Raw genomic sequence first — 17,754 nt, 5'->3', positions numbered from 1 at the left:
ATTGCTGGACTTCGTAACTGTTAGAAGGTTTATGTGATACTGAGCCAAGGTTTGCCCACCCATTACTTCCATCATTGGTTCAACAGAAGCTTTCATGAAGGGCTTTTAGGGAGACAACATGGTGCAGTGGGAAGAGCTTAGGCCTTAGCATCAGGCAGTCTTGGGATAAAAATCCAGTCTGCTTCCTATTAGCTACACTGTCCTGGATGAGTCCATGGGTTTGCCAGAGCCTCTGTTTCCCTTCCTTAAAATGGGGATAACACCTTTTTAGGAGAATTGCTAGAATGACTGACAAAATGTATGCATGAAATAAATTATGTAAAGCTGTAAGTACAACACATGTAATACGGTAAGTACTCACCAAATTATAGCAATCTGTGAACTACCGGGTGTGCAGTGCTCCTCCAGGTGCCGTGCGGAATCAAGGTGTATAAACAAATCCTTCTCTCGTAAGGCACTTAGGGTTAATTTGAATTGTGTTCCAAACTTATTGTTCCAGATGAATAACAGGAGAAACTTTGCTCCCCTGTGGGATTAGTCCAGGTTGGCTGTCAAGGGTTGGGATTTCTGATGGGGACAATGTCATAGTTTCTTGGGATCAGGACTCGCCTCCTCGACTTAAACGATATATGATCAATCAATTCAATCGATGTTGCCAGTGGTGGTTTGGAAAGGCCAGACTCAGTATAACGCTTGTGTGGGAAGGAAAAAATGAACTAGGCTTTGAGGGTTGATTGGGTGAACTGGTGTAGACAGTGGAGCTGAGGGGAAAAACAAATGAGAGTCCCTTTGAACTTTCTTTTCCCGTCATCAGAAGGCTCTGTGGGGACAAGTATCATCTATCTATCTACCTCTTTATTTTTGGTTGTCAGATAATCTTTAATATTGAAATCTTTCCTTTGTCATTCTCAATTAGCGGGGCATTCCGCTGCACCACAGTTGATGTCATCTATGATGTGTTGAGGGTGGCAGCCATTGACATTGCAGCCCGCAGACGGGGCAGTCCCCGGGATCTCTCTATGGTTCCAGAGAGTTCTCTAGCCAAAGATCGGTGCCGCATCTGTCAAGCAATGTTAACAGTCTCGTCACAAGTGATGGTTCCACTGTGCTTAATGTGTTTTGTATTTTTTTGCTTCTTTTGGTCTCATGGTGGTTCTTTGAGGGCTTTGATGATCAGGGCAGAGGCAGAAGGTACTACCGCACTCTGGGCCTGTCTGTTCTGAATAGTCAGTTTTACTGTAATCCTCAGACCTTTCCGATCACTGTTTGCTTTGGCGATGTCATCACCAACCTTTTTTGGAGATAAGCCCGGGGAGCTGATCTTGGGGGCCAGGGACTTTTCCATCTGTGCACCTCAGGCATATGACTTTGACCTCACTGGGGCTGAGCTTTGGTGGCATGGTGGAGGCAGCTGGTGTTGGATGAACCCAGATTCAGGATGACCGAAGAAAGTTGCACCTAAGCCTCCTCCAAACCTAGAGCCAAAATACAAAACCAAGCAAACAAACAAAAAACACTGACAAGCATCTATTTTAAGACAATAATTCATAGTGATATCCAAACCTTTTTTTTTAAAACATGGATATTCTCTTCCCCTTTCTTACACTATCACTCTCATTCTGTGACTTGTAAAGATAATTGTGTATAGCTTGTTTTGTTTAGGCTATGCAGTATTTTTTGTTTTTTGAATATGTTTTTACTGATTTTTTTTTTAGAGAGAGGAAGGGAGAGACAGAGAGATAGAAACACCCATTAGCTACCTCCTGCATGCCCCTTACTGGGGATGCAGCCTGGGCATGTGCCCTGAATGGGAATCAAAACAGACCTCTCAGTCCATGGGAGGATGCTCAGTCCACTGAGCCACATCAGCCAGGCTATGCAGTGTTTCTATCTGTGAACTGGAAGTAAGATTCTCAATGACCTGACACTTTGTTAAATGTTTTGTGGTCTTAGTGGGCAATCGGTAATGGTAGCATTGACCATTTTCTAGGTTAACATGCAGTGACTGGTCTCTATGACACATAGCTTTTGGGACTTTGCCACTGATGCAAAATTAACTCCTGCGGGAAACTTTGCTGCTCCTTTTGGCCCCCTTCTATGTAGAGGTTCAGTGGATTTTCATGTTGGCTCCAATCCTAATTAGGCTCCTTAACTTGGCAAAAGAGGACATTGGCCCTATCCTACGCATGGCTTATGGCCAAAGTATATCCTGTCTTCCTTGGACAGAAACAAGAGATTATCAGAACCTCAAGCTTTTTCTTGATAGTATAACTTCAAACTTTGGAGCCTTTAGTCTTATCAGAAACTTTTTTTTAAATCCTCACTGGAGGATATTTTTCCATTTACTTTCAGATAGAGTTGGGGAAGGGGAAGGGGGAGGGAGGGAGGGAGAGAGAGAAATATCGATGTGAGAGAGACACATCTATTGGTTGCCTCCTGCATGACCCTGACCAGGGCCGGGGATTGAACCTGCAACCCAGGTTACGTGCCCTTGACTGGAATCAAACCTGTGACTCTTTGGTCCGCAATCTGATGCTCTAACTGCTGAGCCAAACCAGCCAGGGCAGAAACTTATTTTTAATAAATAATATTCTTGGAGGATTATTTGAAGGATAAGCCATCCATCTGCTTCTTTATATTCGAAATATTATCCTTGGGTCAAAGGATACCATCAGATGATTGCAGACTTGGACTGCATTGTCCTGGTTTTTCAAATAATTCATTCTGATGAATTGAACTTTGACTTGTACCATTAGTCTGTATTGAAGAATAGCCCCTTGAAACCTGCAGTGTATTCACTGTGGGTCATCAATGAAGGTAGAATTCAATACACTACATTGGGGCAGGGAGGAAATTCTCTCTGGTTGCAGTACCAGTACACCTGTGCTTTACCTGGGTACCTGTTGCTGCCTTTCAGAAACCAAGAAACTTTTAACCAATATTACCCTCTGCATTTGCCCCGGGAAGCATGTGGTCTTCTTCAAAGCTGTGGTCTTCTCTCTACCTAGCATTGTATCTTACTCCTTGCTTTATTGGTTTTGCCGACTTTGTTTTCCCTTCAGCACAATATTCTTATGGAAACCAAACACTAATTATACTGTATGGATATTTGTAACTGGCACAAATCCCTTTCTGAGCAGGTCAGGGCAAGTTTGAATTTGTAAAAGCCTCCTCTTTGATGAAGGTCAGCATGGTATGTAGAAAATTCCCGAGGAAAGAGCAAAGGACAGGCATTATCTTTAAAGAACACAGATCAGCGTCTGTTTACATCTCAGTTCTGCAAAATTATCTTCTAACTCTCACAGGCAATACACCCAGGCCACAGCTTCAGCTTCTCAGGAAATCGTGGAGATGTTCCAGAAATGAGTCTGGGCCACTGACTAGAAATGCCATCATACTGGGCAGATGACTGCAGTCATAGCAGAAACCAAGCACACCCTTAGTCAACCCCCCCCCCCCCGCCCACCAGTCTGCCTCACCTCTGAGGGGACCAGCAGCTGCTCAGAACACACCCCAGACCCTCGTGTGGCAGAGCCTCCAGAATTCATGCATCTCTGTGGCTCTGCTCATGTCTGGAGGTCTCTGGTTAGTTGTCTTTATTCCGCCTAGTAAAGAGACAGATAGGCTGGTGAGCGCTATACAACCCTGGTGAAGAGGTAGAGATTACTTGCCATGACCCCTCAGAGAAGTCATGGACTCCTCAAACTGAGAATGTCTTCCTCAGCCATGGACTCGGCCCTTGAGATGTCCTCATGCTGTGCTCAGTGCCCTTGGCTCAGCCTACAGCAGCCTCCTGGGTGCTACATGTCCTTGGGGACTCATCTAAGTCCTTTAACTTCTCTCCACACCACTAAGAGTCATTCCTCCACAAGTGCAATTACTGCAGCCTTAGGTTTGGAGCACGCTTGGCCCTTAGACCCCGCTGTCCTTGTGCCTAGGCCATGTTATTTGTCCATGGCTGTACTCCAGCTAAGATGTAAACTCCTAGATGCAGCACATCTATCCTAACCTTGGTCTTATATTTCTCACGGACATCAACATGATCCTAAGCACCGACAGGTACTCAAAAATGTCTCCTCCTCTCCTGTTGCTCTGCATTGCCCCTCCTCTATTCCTTCTGCATCTCCTTCTGTTTATGGGTCTCTAGTAATCAGTCTTGCTGCTGTCACAAGTAGCCCCCAAACCCTAGTGGCTTCTAAAACATAGATTTGTTTCTGTGTCATGAACATGCTATGCTAGCTGTGGCTCTGCTCCATGTGTGTTCTCATGTGGGATCCCTGCTGAAGGGGAAGCCCTGGCTGGAGACGAATCATGGCTGAAGGAGAGAGCTAGAGAACTGGAAAAACTCGCATGGACTCTAAGGCCTTTTCTCTATTATTTCCATTCCTATTGTTCCAAGCAAGTTATGTGGCCAAGGCTGACATGGGCAGGGATGTGAACCCCACCCACAGGAAAGCACAAGGGAATGGTGGATGTGCAATCATCTTCCAAGGAAGGGAGCCAAGAATTGGGAACAATGAACATTTTATCATAGTAGATGCCTGGTCCTGCTGGGAGCATCACATAGGCAATGTGTGCTCGTATCTAGGTACAGTCGTTTTATGGCATACAACAACTTTAGCTCTATTTTATAACAAGGAAACAGAAACTCAGACAGCTCTTAAATGAATGACTGAATGTCTGCATTTCTTTCAGTTTTTCTAATTGACTGGTCATGCTCAGCCCCAGCAGCATTTTCCTTTTCCAGGTAATGCTACTAGTATCACTCTTACAGTTTTCCACCTGGTCCTACAGAAGAGCATTCCGTAGCTTTTCATAATCTATCTCTATAGATTACGATATTTAGATGCCCCAATCCCTAATGGTGAGTCTGATGGTAGAAACTTCAAGGACCACCCACAGTTAGGGCTAAGGGAGCCTTGTTAATAATACATGTTAAGCCCTGGCCAGTTTGGCTCAGCAGTTAGAGCATCAGCTTGCGGTCCAGAGAGACCCGGGTTCGGTTCCCGCTAAGGGCATGTACCTTGGTTGCAGTTTGTCCCCGACCCTTGTTGGGTTGTGTGGGTGGCGACCACTTGATGTGTCCCTTTCACATTGACGTTTCTCGCTCTCTCTCTCTCTCTCTCTCTCTCTCCCTCTCCCTCCCTCCCCCCCCTCACCCTCCATCTCTCCCTCCTTCCCTCCCTCCCTCCCTCTCTATCTGAACAAAAAGCAAAAAAAAAATGTCCTCAGGTAAGGATAAAAAAAAATACATGTTAAGCCTCTCTTAATGTATGTTCCAAATGCTAGTCTCAAATCATTAGTGGGTCTTGACTTGAAATCAATGTAATGAGTCATCAAAAATATATTTTTTAAAAGAAATAAAATAAAATGAAGTAAACAGTATCAGACTCCATCATATGTAATAAGGATACATTTCATCAAATGTTTGTCTCATTTATATGTGTATATGTTGTATGTATACAGAATCATAGTCTAAAAGGTGTTTTTTGTTAAGTTGCTGTCAAAAAAAGTTTTGAAAGCTATTGCTTTAAAAAATACTTCCTTTAGTTCACTCACTGGGTCCATCCTTTCTGGGATCTGGCTCAGTGAAAAGCCTGGAAGGCCGAAGTCCATCCTTGTGTCCCATCTTGCCATGGGAGGCTGACCTAGATGACAAGGATGGGCTCTTCTCTTCCAGGTATTTAGGGCCCAGGACTAGGATGCTGTTGACTTCCAAAAATGAGATAGTTGATCAAGACATTCTCTGTAAGACCCCTTTCAGCTCTATGATTCTACGAGCCTATCTCTTTTGTTGTAGGAAGAAAGCAATCCACCAAAATATCTTACTATTTTTTGATAACATGAAACCCCAAACATTTTGGGTTCTGTTTTCATACCTCACTCCTGTGTTTGTGTCACTGCATGGTTTGCCAATTCATGAGGATAGTGGACTTTTTTTTTTTTTGTCTGGCCAGTGCTCTTTCCTGCCAGTTCTGGTCCTACTTTCTATCAACAGCATTCAACCATAGCAGTTGGACCAATGGATAAATGTGACACAGCCATTAGAAACCCTCCTTGCGATCTTCTCTAAGGAAGCTGAGATTGTTTTCTCTTTTCTGGACTCATAGCTGGGCGCTCGAAATGATGTTAAGCCGTCTTTTCTATCCCCCCTCTGTGCAAGGAGGCTCTGGGCAGAGGGTGAGGCTGCACTTGGAGACGGGTGTGTGACGGCGGTTTCAGGGAGGAAGAGAAATCACAGAACATACCTGTAGGTTGAAGATACCCTGGTTTGAACTCTCAGAGCCATCTGACCTGAGGTCAAATCCGATTTTCAAAGTCACCGTACAAATACATTCCTTTCTTGTGTAAACTAGTTTTACTTCTGTTCACATACCTTTTGTCAAAAACAATTGCATTCCCCCTTCCCCAAAGTATTTATTAATCATAAAAATGTACCATAAACAGTGTTTGAGCTGGACAATAACAGTTGCAAATCATACCCGCAGCTAGTTTCGCTTCAGATTTTTCCAATTTTTGTTTAGTATAAAAAAAATATCATTAAAGAAAACTTTTTAAAGAATAAAATTTATCTCTATTTCCACCAATGTATTTTTATTTATTTATTTATTTTGGTTTTCCATGTTTTCATCTAATGTTCCCTCATATGCAAGATAGTTTTCCATGGTTGAAATCACAGTGTACCCCAAATTTAGAATTCTACTTTTTCTATGAACATTAAATAATAAAGTCTTCATATTGCCCTGGTTGGTTTGACTCAGCAGTTAGAGCATCGGCCTATGGTCCGGAGAGACCCAGGTTCAGTTCCCACTAAGGACATGTACCTCGGTTGCAGTTTGTCCCCAGCCCTGGTTGGGTCGTGTGGGTAGCGACCAGTAAATGTGTCCCTTTCATGTCAATGTTTTTCTCTCTCTCCCCCTCCCACTCTATCTGAACAAAATATCAAAAAGTGTCCTTGGGTGAGGATAAAAAAAAAAAGTCTTCATATTAATAATACTTAGTTTCTATATAACAGGGTAACTCAGCGCCAGCACCGTTGACATTTTGGGGCCTGTCCTATGCATTGTGGAATGTTTAGCAGCATCTCTGGCTTCTCTCCATTAGATGCCAACAGAACCCACCTCTCCCTCCACTGGGACAACAGAACATCTCTCCAGACACTGCCAAATGTCCACTGGGGGTGGGAAGTGGGACAAATTATACCTGGTAGAGAACCATTGCTGGATAATATTGCTGACTTAACACCACAATTTTCTTAACCATTCCCCTATAATTTGGATTTTGACATTACTCCCAATTTATTGCTACTACAAATAATGCAAAAATCAGTACTCGATGTACTTATATATTATGAAATTGATATCCTAAGAATAAATTCATCATGGTCAAGTGGTAGGAATGGTATTTATTGCCAACTTGCTTTTCAAAAGAATTCCACCAGTCTCTAGCATAAGGTACAATGTTAATTAGTTAATTGTTTTCTAGTCTAACATGTTGCAGTTTCAATTCAATTTCAGGTTCATGAAAGGGGTCTAGACTTGGAGTCAGGCTGGTCTGGGTCAAAACCCGGCATTAGTACTGATAGGTTGACCGTAGGTACTTTCTTAATCTCTCAGTCCCATGTCCTCATTTGTAAAATTAGCCTAACAATCCTTACAAGGGTTGTTTTGCTCAAAACCATTAACTGACATTGATCTTTACTGCTTTGGATGCTCCAAATGCCTCTGCCTGTGAGAACGTCACTGAAAAATGCCATCTGTGTTGTTAAAAGCCTGGAGAGGGGAAGGAATTGACCTTGATCACACAGGAGATCTGTATTCCCCGGGGAGGTGGGGGTTTATTGCACCAGAGAGGTTACTGCCCTTGGCGCCTACCTTGCTGGAGGCTATGGGGGCCATCAGAGCAAAAGGAGGCAGAGACTGCAGACACTTGAAATGACGGGAGCAGTAGGTAGAAATGACAAAACTGAAGGCCGACCTAGGTGGAACCTGTAATAAAGGCTGTGGGTATACGCAGGAGGACGGGAGTTCGGGGGCTGTGGGGTCATGGGGAGAAGGCTTTATGAGGAGGACATAGGGTGGGCTACACGCACTATCAAGGTAGGGAAGATGAGGAGGTGGTGGGTACAGGTGTGTCAGTGGAGACTGGGAGGAGCTGAGCTAGCACCCAGGGGAGCAGGAGGGTGCTAGGAGCAAGCAGTGGGGAGTAAAGGAGGACAGGTAGGGCGGGGCACAGGTAAAGTCAGGACAAGGCGAAAGGACAAGCCAGCCCCCTGTCCTGCTGCTGCTGTTGGGGGTGTTTGAGTCCAGGTATTTGTGATGGAATTGATGGGTTGCTGAGTGGACCAGAAAGCTGATTTGAGCCCATAATAGCAGGACTCTTCTTGATTAAAGTGACAGAAATAAAATATATACAACTTTAAGCAAAAATAAAACACTACCATTGGTGATTCCTCACAAAGTTGAAAGAAATTCCATGTGACCCAGCAATTCCACTCGTAGTTATACAGCCCCCCAAATTGAAAACAGAGGCTCAAATAAAAACTGTCTGCGCATGTTCATAGCAGCACTAATCACAATAGCTAACAGGTGGAAACAACTCAAATGTCCATCAGTGGAGGAATGGATAAACACAATGGGGTATATACAAATAATTGTGTTTGTGGAATATTCAGCCACAAGAAGGAAATAAATTCTGTTACATGCTACAACATGGATGAACCTTGAAGACATTATGCTAAGTTAAAGAAGCCAGGGGCAAAAGTCACATGTTGTATGACTCCATTTCTAGGTAAACCCATAGACAGAAAGTAGGTTAGTGGTTACTAGGGGTGGTGGAGTGTGGTGGGAGTGTCTGCTTAATGGGCAAGGGGTTTCTCTGGGGATGAGGAATGTTTCAGAATAAGATAGAGGTGGTGATTGCACAACATTGAGAAGGTGCTAAATGCCACTAAATAGTGCACTTTTAAGTTGTTAGTTTTATGTTGTATGGATTTCATCTCATTAAGGGTCACTACCACTCAGGAAGGGTAAGCACACTGCTGGTCCTCAGAAACTGCTGGAAACCGGACTGGACGGCCTAGAAGGCTTTCCTCTGCTGCTTTCTGGGCATCTGCGCAGTGGTCTCACTCCCCATGGGGGAAATGTGGCAGCTGAGACCTCCAAGTGGCTCTAAGCATGGCGGCCTCCCGGCTGTCAGTCTCCGTGACAGCGCTCCTTATTGGTCCAGCATGGATCAGCTGCTCGACCGCAGCAGGGACAGGGCCATAAAGCTTGCAGGGATTGGGGGAATAGATGGACCCACATGCTAGGATGAAGTCCCTCGGGGCCTTCGCCCACGTGGATTGGATTTCAAGGGAGAATGAGGAAAGCTTGCCAAGTAGGTCCACCTCGCAAATTTAATACAGATGTTCAAAGTAAATGCCACCTTTCTGAGGAACACCCACTGCCAGCCCCCAACTGTGAGTTATTATGACAAATGATTCTCTTTTCATTATGCTGGTGGCTTTGCTTTTGCTGTCGCTGGGACCCCAGAGGGTCAGCCCTGCACACAGCAGGTCCTCAGTACATGCCTGGTGCTGCTAGTGAGTCTAGGCCTCTGAGGGTTCCTCTTTCCTTCATTCTGAATGCTTCCTCCATCAGCAAGTCTGGTCAGCCCTACATCCATTGTACATCCTGATTCCCTGGACCTTCTCTCCAACAGGCTCCTACTAGTGCCCTGGCTTCTGCTGTCATCTCAGCCCCTGAAAGGTAAATCAGATCATGTCATACCTTTCCTTATACCCTTCGATGCCTTCCCACTGTATTTTGAATAAATGCAAACTCTCTATTGGGGTCCGCAACTCTGTACCTCAGAGATTCTAAATCCTACCTGTCCTTTAAATCACCTGGAATACTTTTTAGAAATATTGATACCTGGGCTTTCCACAGACCAATCAAGTCAGAGTCTCAGTGTGAGGAGATGGGAGACTGGGCATGAATATTTTCTAGAAGCTATAGAGTTGATTCTACAGTGCAGCCAGAGTTGAGAGCCACCACCCTCCGTGATCTGGTAGCTGCTGGTCTCTCTGAATTCTCTTCATCACTGTTTCCTTCATGACCACAGACCTGGCACATTGGCCTTCTTTCTGCTCCTCAAGCCCAGACAAGCTCATGCTGACCTTGGGGCATTTGCACTCAGTCCTCATGTGATCTGGAATGCTTCACCTTCACGTCTTCACTTGACTGGCTCCTCCTTGTTTTTCTGATCTGTGCTCAAACTTTACCTTCTCAGAGAGTCCCTCTGACCACCTGACTGTTTTATCTGATGTTCCACCTTGTTTACTCCAGTTGCTTTCTACCACGTTACCCTGTTTTCCCATCTGCACAGCACTTGCCACCATCTGAAACAAGCTTAAGAAGAAATCTGTTCGTATCCTGTGTCTCTTACAAGAATGTCAATATCATGAGCAAAGGGGTCTTTCTTACTTTATTCATGCTTTATCTCCAGAATCTAGAACAGTGTCTGGCTCTGAAGATATGAACCCATGCACCCCAAATTTCACATTGTTTAGATATGGGCTGTCCATTTGGCTACTGAGCACTTGACATATGACTAATTTAAATTGAGATGTGCTGTAAGTGTAAGATATACACTGAATTTTAAAGAGTATAAAAAATAAATGTAAAACACCTTGCTAATAGTTTGAACATTTTTATTACATGTTGAAATGATATTTTGGCATATTGGGTTAAAGAAAACATTAAAATTTATTTCACCTTTTTTTGTTTTACTTTTGGGGATGTGGTTGTTAAAATTTTTTAAATTACAAGTGGGTCACATTAAATTGATATTGGATAGCTAAAGAGTTGAAAGGGCAGAGGATGTCAGTGGTGCACCCCCACCAGCTCCCATAATTCCATGGCCTCTACACTTGGGGTTCATTTCTAAAAAGGTTTCGTGACCTTCATAGGTTTCCTATTTATGCAGACAACATCCCATGGAATTGCCAGGCTAAGGGCATTTATTACGTTGGTTTGAACCCTCTCTCTGCTTCTGGTTTTGTTCCCTTCCTCACCATTAGTTCATCTTTGTTCCCTTCTTGAGCTTTTGTTGTCATCTTATGAACCATTGATACTGTACTTTGGCAACCATGCTTTTTGTTTTTTATTATATCTTTTCTAAGAGCCACAAAAACCAAAGGTAGACTCATAAAAGGGAGACTTGAGCTTAAGGGCTGGAGGACATCTACTTGAAGCAAGTCATCTGGCACCTTCCCAAGCTCCCTTCTGACCCATAACTGCAGGACAGTGGTTGGCCCAAATTTAGACAGTTCTCAGAGGGAGTTCTCATCACAGCATTCAGGGGTTCCTGAGCCAAGTCTGGTATTAAAATTCTTATTTTGGATTGGGCCTGGCCAGTTTGGTTCAGTAGTTAGAACATTGGCTTAAGGGTTGTGAGTTTGATTCCCAGTCAATGGTATGTACCTGGGTTGCAATTTCAATCCTTGGCCCTGGTTGGGGTCATGTAGGAGGCAACCAATTGGTGTTTCTCGCTCTCTCTCTTCCTCCCTTCCACTCTATCTAAAAAAACCAATGGAAAAAATATCCTTGGGTGAGGATTAACAACAACAAAAACAAAAAAATCTTTGTCAGGACTTTTCTACTTTAGAAAAACCAGGAAATAAAGTCACTCACTCACTCACTCACTCACTCACTCACTCACTCACTCACTCATTCTACAAGGTCACTTGAAGAACCTACTGTATGTATGAGGCACTATAAACATCTGAACAAGACACAGTCACCTGGTCCCACTAGGAGAGGGCATTTGAGAATAAGATAGCAGAGCAGAGGTATATAGAGGACCTACCTGGTCCTCAATGGCATCCTTGGGCCTCTGAATAACCCAGTACTGCACTTTGATCTATGTGATCTTCTTATTTTAAGGCATTTTTTTTCCCCATCAAGGTTTTCTACTGTTTGCAGCTGAAGTATCCTAATTGATAGGACTGAGTGTTCTTGAGGTGACATTTCTATTCCTGGCTGTGTTCATTACATCACTTCAAGATCCCAATTGCACCCTGGCCAGTTTGGCTCAGCGGTTAGAGCGTCGGTTCAGGGACCAATGAGTAATGGGTTTGATTCCAGTCAAGGGCACATACCTCAGTTGCGGTTCATCCTGGCTCTGGTCAAGGTCGTGCGGGAGGCAACCAGTTGATGTGTCCCTCTTAGGTCATGTTTATCTCTCTCTCTCCCCTTCCCTCCCACTCTATCTGAAGATAAATAGAAAATATCCTCAGGTGAGGATCAAAAAAAAAAAAAAAAAGATCCCAATTGCCTCTGAGTGAGATAAACTAAAGGTATAGAGTTAGATGAGAAAGATGAAGAGGTGATTTTCCTTGGGACATCCACTTTCCATAGATCCCTTTTCTATCACCCAACTCATCAGCACCCCCATTCTTCATGTCCTTTCTTATCTAGCTTAGATACCATCATCTGTCATTTCAGGATCACTCTTGCCAATATCCCAGAACCCCATCCTGCATCAGTCTTACTGTCAGCTGTCCTTATACATTCATACTTTCCAATTTCAAATCCACTCAGGACTAGTCAGAAGTTGCACTGTGTTTCTCTCATCAACTCACTTCCTCACATTCCACAAGGACTACCTGAAAACTTCATTTTTGCAAACTTCTATTTTGCTCCTCTGTATCTCCATATTACTAAGAAAATGGAAGTTATCAGTTGGAAACCCTCTTCAATTTTCATACCAATCTACAAACCAACCTATATTTACACCCACCTTTTCTTTCGGTCTGTGACTGCTGTTAATGTGGTGTTTCCCTTTCTTTCTAAAGCCATTCTTTCCACCTGGCTTGGATCGTCTTGCACCAATCATCAACCATTCCTCATTTTTTGTAAGCATATTTGAGTCTCTCCCATCTTAAAAATAAATCCTTCTTTGATCCCATGACCAATTCTAGCTCTTACCCTTATTTTTCACCTCTCCACATAGCCTAACTTCTAGAAAGAGATGTCTGTACTTGCTGCAAGGCTATTGGCACTTCGAATGGGATTGCATTGACTCTATCATATATATATATTTTTTTAATCCTCACCCGAGGACATTTTTCCATTTTTTTCTTCAGATAGAATGGGAGGGAGAGAGAGGAAGAGAGAGAGAGAGAAACATCGATGTGAAGGGACACATCGAGTGGCTGCCACCCGCAGGACCAACCAGGGCCGGGGACAAACTGCAATAGAGGTACATGCCCTTAGTGGGAACCGAACCCGGGTCTCTCTGTACCGCAGGCCGACGCTCCAACCGCTGAGCCAAACCGGCCAGGGCGGGATTGCATTGACTTTATAGATCAATATGGGGAGAAATAATATCTTTAAAAATATTGTCTTCCAATCCTTGAGTATGGTAAAGCCTCTCATTTTTTTTTTTTTCATCTTTAATTTTCCTTAAGGTTTTATATACTTCCATGTGAAAGTTTTACAAATGTTAGGTTAGGTCCTAAATATTTGATATTTCTTTTTGCTATTGTAAATGTTATTTAAAATTTTTCATTTTGTTTCTTGTTTAAATGTATGCAGAAATATAACTGAAACGTTTTTTATTGACTTTGTGGCAGCAATCTTGCCTAATTCACATATCAATTGTGATAATATATCTGTAGATACCTTTGGATTTTTTATGTACACAATTATATTATCTGCAAATAACACTTATTAAACTACAGAAGTCAATAAAGAGCTTACGATCAAGCTTTCACATAATTTGTGTTTGACAGTAATACAAAATTAGACATTTTTGAATCTTTGTAGTTCTTAATTTTTAAAATTAATTTTAATTAGAGAAACTTTGCTCAAGCAGTAGGAACTGAAATCGCCAGATACTTAAAGCATTAATCAATTTGGAAATGAATCAAGAATTTTACATACAAGTACAAATGATATAATGGGGTTGCATAACATAAACTATTGTTACTGTAGACTTACAACAAAATATTTTGATTTTATTAAGTAAGTCTTTAAATCAAGTCAGTTAAAGGAAAAGTTAGAGCAATATCTGGATCTCTATAGTGTTCTTTTTTGTTGTTGTTAAAAATGTTTTTGTAGTTTTATTATATCACGAGACATTGAAACATCTGAACAAATCAGTATCTGGGCGGTGAGGCACACACTTTCTCCTTCACTTCTTTGGGGTTACCAGAGCAACTTGTCAATAGATAATGCAAAATTTTTTTATTTTATTTTTTAAAGTCCTCCCAAGGCATGCGCTGGTACAACACAAACTTCCATCACATGCAACTCACCTCGCGTCCAAACATCGTGCACGATACCTAGGTAGCAGCAGCGCACTACGCCCACTCCCACGGCAGCCGTGCTCGTTTGTGTGTGAGTTTTGGAGCATCTGGAAGTGTGCGCATAGCACTCGGAAGCGGAGGGAAGAGGAAACAGTACGAGGGCCTGGCTGGGAGGACGTCGGCGGAAGTTGTGCAGGACACGCCCGAACATGTCATTCATGCAAATCCAAGTGTCCTTGGTGTTCTTCACCAGGAACACCTGGTGGGACTCCGTGATAGTCTCCACCCGCCTGCGCTGGCCCACAACCATGTTGGCGGCGCGGCCGTCCGGCGGGGCAGACGCGGGGCTGGCGGTGCGGTCGTCCAGGGCTGGCGGTCATGCGCCCCGGTGCTGGACTGGAGCCGAGGGCCAGCCGACAGCGCCACGACAGCGGCTTCCCCCGGAATCGCCCTTTCCACGTAAGGCACGCGTGTCGTGTACATTTGTCTGGTCGTTGTCGCATTGCGGGTAGCGATGCTGCCTGGAGCGGATCCGGTCTCGCCCACGTTGGCCCCTTTTGGAGGCCGGGCCGGGGCGGCGGCCGTGCGGCCTCCTCTCGTTCTTGCAGTGCTCACCCACGGCCAGGAGAGAAGGGCAGCGTTTGTTGCTCATTTTTTTTTTTTTTTTTCAAATTTCCTTCAGTCAAGACTATAGTTTGAATTATACTTGTCCGAAGACAGATTATAAAAATTAGATGGGGGCTTATTTCTATGTGAATCCTCTGCTTTATACTCATGCAATTGTTTTTGTTCCCTTGTTTCAGTTTTCTCTTATCTTATTGGAATGCCACTTTATTGCATATTTCTCATGCAGATTTTCTTTTTTTTTACTTTAAAAAATTGTTTTCTCACGCTGGCTGGTTTGGCTCAGCGGTTGGAGCGTCGGCCTGCAGTCCAGAGAGGCCCGGTTCGGTTCCCGCTAAGGGCACGTACCTCGGTTGCAGTTTGTCCCCGGCCCTGGTTGGGGTCTTGCAGGAGGCAGCCACTCGATGTGTCCCTTCACGTCGATGTTTCTCTCTCTCTCCCTCCCACTCTATCTGAACAAAAAATGGAAAAGTGTCTTGGGGTGAGGATAAAAAAAAAAAAGTTTTCTCGCCCTGGCCGTCTGGGTCAGTTGGTTGGAGCGTCACCCCCATACTCCCTACCCCTGGGGTGCTTATGGGTAGGAAACCGATGGATCAATGTTTCTCTCTTTAGCTCTTTCTCTGTTCCTTTCTCTCTAAACAGTTCAATAGAAACATATCCTCTGGTGAGGATTAAAAAAAAAAAATCATTTTCTCTAAAAACTTTGGTGTTGAGAAGAGTGTTAAATCTTCTTCCATGTTTGTCCAGTGGAAAATTCTAAACATTAGTTTACATCAGATTGTATTTTGTGAAAAGTATTCACTTGCTGCGGAGGATGTGGGAGCCATTTTGTAGGATCATTGTCCAATGAGCACAATAAAGCTATTTATGAATACAATTTTTTAAAATGGGAAGACTCGAGTTTAATTTGTTGCTTCTGAATTGTGAATTAGATAAGTTATTTTCATTGTCATTGTTTTGAATAGCTGTCAAATCTTTATTATGAAATTGCAAAAGTTTCATCTGATGTTTTCCTGCTTCTAGAGTTCACAAGAATACTTGTTTTTATTGTTTTGTTCAAAAATTAAGGCTTTGTTAAGTAAAGATATTCTAATGTCTTTTTCTAAAATTCTGTTTTGGGTCATGCTTAATAGAAGTCTGCTTACTTTAATTGCTCCATTATTTAGAAACTTAAGTAGATCATCCCTTTGAATATTTTTCTATTATTTTTTCTTTCCTGAGTTTTAATTAGCTATTTAAAAAATAATTTATTTTCCAATTACAGTTGACATACAATATTATATGTTTCAGGTATACAACATAGTGATTAGATATTTATATACCTTATAAAGTGATCACCCTGATAAGTCAGGCATCCATCTGATATCATACATAGTTCTTACGGTATTATTAACTGTATACCCTTTGCTGTACTTCACATCCCTGTGACTGTTTTTATAACTGGCAATTTGTGTTTAATCACTTTTACCTTTTTCACCCATTCTCCCTACCCCCCTTCCATCTGGCAACCATCAATTTGTTCTCTGTAGCTATGAGTTTCTGTTTTGTTAGTTTATTTTTAAAAATTTTTTATTGAATTTATTGGGGTGACAATGGTTAATAAAATTATATAGGTTTCAGGTGTACAATTCTATCATGCATCATCTGTATATTGTGTTATGTGCTTACCACCCAAAGTCAAGTCTCCTTTCATCAGCATTTACTTCCCCTTTACCCTCTTCTACTCCCCACCCCTCTTCCCCTCTAGTAATCACCATACTATTGTCCATGTCTATGAGATTTTTTTTTGTTTTGTTTAATCACTTCACCTTTTTCACCCAGCCTCCCAATCCCCATCCCTCTAAGAGCTGTCAGGCTCTTTTCTGTATCTATGAGTCTGTTTCTATTTAGTTTGTTTGTTTTGTTCACTAGATTCCACATATTTTTGTTTTTTAGATTCCACATATAAGTGAAATCACATGATATTTGTCTTTCTCTGTCTGACTCATTTCACTTAGCATATTACTTTCTAGATCCATCCATGTTGTTGCAAATAGTAACATTTCATTCTTTTTTATGGCTGAGTAATATTCCGTTATATATACACCACATCTTCTTTATTCATCTATGAATGGACACTGAAGTTGATTTCATATCTTGGCTATTGTAAATAATGCTGCAATGAACATAGAATTGCTGGGTCTTATGGTAGTTCTATTTTTAATTTTTGAGGAAACTCTATATTGTTTTCCACAGTGGCTGTACCAATTTTAGTTAGTTTTTATTTCTAGCATGATCTACATTCCTACACATGTTCAAAGATTTAGCATTAAAATACTAAATGTCTTCAAATGAAATACAAGTGTTCAAATATATAAAATTTGATAATTATCAAAATAAATTAGTTATTAAAAATAAAAATTATTTCATATGTTTCAAGTTATTTATTCTAAACTGTGCTAAATTATCTACTAAAAATAAAAGCAAAATACAAACTATACTTGAACTATCAAAATTTTAGATAAAAATTATGTAAATAAACCTGAAACATTGACTATTTTATTATTTAAAACATTAATTTTTTATTAAAAACTATTTATAATTCTCACATTTAATCTTTATCTAGATTCCTAGATGAAGAATCAGAATTACCTTTTGTGCATGTTACATCTAGTGTAAAGGTAAAAAAAATAATAGATCAGTGGAACAAAATAGATTCCATAAATCAATCCATACAGATATGGTCATTTGATTTTGATTTATTTGGCTAAGAATTTATCAATTTACCTGGCCGGTGAGGCTCAGTGGTTGAGTGTCGACCCATGCACCAAGAGGTCACCAGTTCTATTCCCAGTCAG

The 17,754-nt window shown here is 42.1% G+C and overlaps 1 pseudogene; it reads right to left on the bottom strand.

Moving 5' to 3' along the window:
* Nucleotides 1–908: 908 nt before the first annotated feature.
* LOC118630804 lies at nt 909–1,463 on the bottom strand (annotated as a pseudogene).
* Nucleotides 1,464–17,754: the final 16,291 nt, after the last annotated feature.

This window comes from Molossus molossus, unplaced genomic scaffold (genome assembly GCF_014108415.1).
Source record: "Molossus molossus isolate mMolMol1 unplaced genomic scaffold, mMolMol1.p scaffold_m16_p_15, whole genome shotgun sequence".
Lineage (NCBI taxonomy): Eukaryota > Metazoa > Chordata > Mammalia > Chiroptera > Molossidae > Molossus > Molossus molossus.
The sequence above is the reverse complement of the archived record's forward strand: the minus strand, read 5'-3'. Positions and strand labels throughout refer to the sequence as shown.